Below are 3,682 nucleotides of genomic sequence, written 5' to 3'. Positions count from 1 at the left end.
TTTTGAAAATTTTACAGTGGTGTTACCCCTTAATGTATAAAAATAAAGTACCTTCTTGATTGTAGCTGTGTTCCGTTTCCCGTGTGACGCGCATAATAATGTATCATTTTAGGCTGCGTTCCACACATATTGCATATGATGTATCATTTTATCCTTGTTTACTGAATGTTAAATAAGGATAAAATAATATATTATGTGCATCATGTGTGAAACGGAATGCAGCCTTATCCTTGTTGTTCAGTGAATGTCAAACAATTAGAATAAAATGACATCATACGCATCATGTATGAAGTACAAAATATAGCCTGTTATAAACAATCCAGAAAATAATATGAAAATAAATGTAAAATAGGGAAAACTTGCACGCCTACTTTTATGGAAAATAAATACGTCGTAGGTTGAGGTTAAGAAATAAAGAATCTGCACATACACCTTCACCTTCACCTGATTAATTTTCTTACATAACTCTGTAAAAATTTCAAATTATTGAATTATACAATTAGTTATAAAATAACGTAGGAAATAATATAATGTAGATGAAAGAGGACAAGAGGTATTAAATTCGCTTATTTTATCCTCACCTCGATTGCAGCTGCAGAGAGAGTTGCTACTTGCTCGCATCGAGTTGAAAAATACTTCATAACACTTCTTGAACACTTTACAAATATCGTTAACATTTGTACTACTCTAATCTCTTTGGAAAAATTTCGTTAGTCGTTACTTCTGTCATGCTAATATTGCTAATGGAGATCTGTTCAAATCTCGTCTCGCGGCAGTCGCTGCTCGCGAGTTGAAACGCTACCGGGATTCTCAAACGTTTAACGATTGTCGGTATCGTTGCGCAGCCTTTCTTATAGCGGTTAAGTATATGTAAGAAAAGCTGCGCAACGGTACTGACAATCGTCATTAAGCGTTTGAGAATCCCGGTACAGTGCTACCACCTCTCCAGTCTCCTTTATTTCGATCGAAAAAGACAAGTTGTAATCACACTAGCGGATTGAGATTGATTAAATTTGGATTTGACCAATTAAAGCAAAATTGACTGAACATGACAGTTAGTTATTTTTCTTCTAATTGGTCAAATTTCAATACAATCTCAATCTCAAAGGTTGCACGTTGTCATAAGTGTATCGAAGACCGATATTCAGGGGTCAAGTATCGATACGTGAAAATATCAAACAAAATATCAATAAAATATCGATACAAAATATCGATTTTTGGACATTAAAATATCGATACTTAAAATATCGAAATTGTATCGCCCATCTCTAGTATATATGACATTATCATACATACGTAAATACATGATGTATTATATATTCCTTTACCGTTTAAGACTTGCAGTCTTATATATATCTTACGTATCTGCATATTTTTTATCATTAATAAAAAAGAGTTGACAATAAAAGTCGACTAAATGTCGGACATAAAAGGACGACTTTTAATTTCCAGAAAATAGTCGACTTTAAGTCAACTTACAGTCAATAGTTAAAGTCGACAAAAATCATTCTAGAAATAGTCGACTAAATCAATTTTAAAAGTCGACTTGAAATAAACCAAAAAAAGTTGACTATTAGCCGACAAACAGTCATTCGTGCTGTGTGGGTCTCCAGTCGCGGTGTAGAAATATTTATCTCATCGTTGGAAATACTTTTAACAACGGTCGGGTAGAACGAAACGGAGCGCGAGGCTTCGAGGTCTCCAGTCGCGGTGTAGAAATATTTTTTTCATCGTTGGAAGTACTTTTAAAACGGTCGGGTAGAACGAAACGGAGCGCGAGGCTCCGAAGTCTCCAGTCGCGGTGTAGAGAATATTTTTCTCATCGTTGAAAGCACTTTTAATAATGGTCGGGTAGAACGAAACGGAGCGCGAGGCTTCGAGGTCTCCAGTCGCGGTGTAGAAATATTTTTCTCATCGTTGGAAGTACTTTTAACAACGGTCGGGTAGAACGAAACGGAGCGCGAGGCTCTGAGTTTTCTAGTACCCGGTGTAGAAATATTTTTCCTACCGTTGAAGGTAAATCGTAACAGTGGTCGAGACGGAACGAAATCGTGTGCGAGACTTCGAAGTCTCCAGTCACTGTGTAGAGAATATTTTTCTCATTGTTGGAAGTACTTTTAACAACGGTCGGGTAGAACGAAACGGAGCTCGAGGCTTCGAGGTCTCCAGTCGCGGTGTAGAAATATTTATCTCATCGTTGGAAGTACTTTTAACAACGGTCGGGTAGAACGAAACGGAGCGCGAGGCTTCGAAAATATTCAGTAGCGTTGTAGAAAATATTTTTTTCATCGTTGGAAGTACTTTTAACAACGGTCAAATAGACCGAAACCGAGCGCTAGGCTTCGAAGTTCCCAGTCGCGATGTAGAAATATATATTTTTCTTACCGTCGAAAGTAAATTGTAATAGTGGTTAGGATAAGACGAAACCAAGCGCGAGGCTTCGAAGTCTCCAGTCGCGGCGTAGAGATATTTTTGTTCCATTTGAAAATAACATAAAGAAACGTTATGATAGAACAAAATCTTGATTAAGGGTTTGAACTTTCGAGTCTAGGTGTAAGAATGTTTTTCTTTGGCTTTTGAAAATAATTTTGAGAACGACATGATAGAGCGAAATCCGGAGCGAAACTTCGAGCTCTTGAGTCGACGTGTAGAAATGGATTTTCTTCCATTAGAAAAAATAATCTTAAGGATGGTTGGATTGAATGAAAATTTGAGGAATACGACTCCTTGAATGGCAAGAAATCTCTACGCGACTGTAGTATTCTCTGAGTGAGGACACGTTGTTTCTCCTCGAATGCATTTCGGGAGGCAATCATACATCTTCGCACTCTTGCGTGGACGGTACGACATATGTTTTCTCAATGTGCAAAAACGTCATTTTTTAGTGTGCTACGCTCTCCGCGTGATCGAGGCTTGCAAATGTTGCTATTCGAATTTTGTAGTACATTTTCTCGCGTAAAAAAAATTCAAAAAACGACTGTTTGGATCGAACAAAAATCTTGATGAATATGTCGCATCCTTCAATTAAGGATACGTTATTTTTTCTCGTATATATTTTAATGTAGTGTCTCTTTCGCATTTTCGCGATCTCGTCGGCGCGATCAGACGCGTTTAGTCGATCGTTACAAAATTGACTTTTTAAAAAAAAGTAAAAAAAGGGTGTCAAGTGTAACCGCGCTCCTTGAAAAAAAACTTGTGTCTAAATTAAATATAATTTTTTTAAGCAATAAAACCTAAATGGTATCCTTCGTTGTACTTTAATATTAACTAACTTTACTTCAGTGATATGTATATTACTATATTACCTGTATAAATGACTTGATATCAGTAAATGGCGTCAAATTAAATAAAAAACTTGTATCTAAATTAAATATAATTTTTTTAAGCGATAAAACCTAAATGGTATCCTTCGTTGTACTTTAATATTAACTAACTTTACTTCAGTGATATGTATATTACTATATATATTACCTGTATAAATGACTTGATATCAGTAAATGGCGTCAAGTTAAATAAAAATTATGTACAATGTCTTATTATTCAATTACTATTACTTGTATAAAAGATTTGATATCAGTAAATGGCGTCAAGTTAAATATAAGATTTGATATCAGTAAATGGCGGCAAGCTAAATAAAAATTATGTTATTCAACCTAAGTGATGTGTATATTGTTTGTATAAA

The sequence above is a fragment of the Wasmannia auropunctata genome, unplaced genomic scaffold (genome assembly GCF_000956235.1).
Source record: "Wasmannia auropunctata unplaced genomic scaffold, wasmannia.A_1.0 LD336090.1, whole genome shotgun sequence".
Taxonomy (NCBI): domain Eukaryota; kingdom Metazoa; phylum Arthropoda; class Insecta; order Hymenoptera; family Formicidae; genus Wasmannia; species Wasmannia auropunctata.
This window is presented reverse-complemented; position numbering follows the sequence as displayed.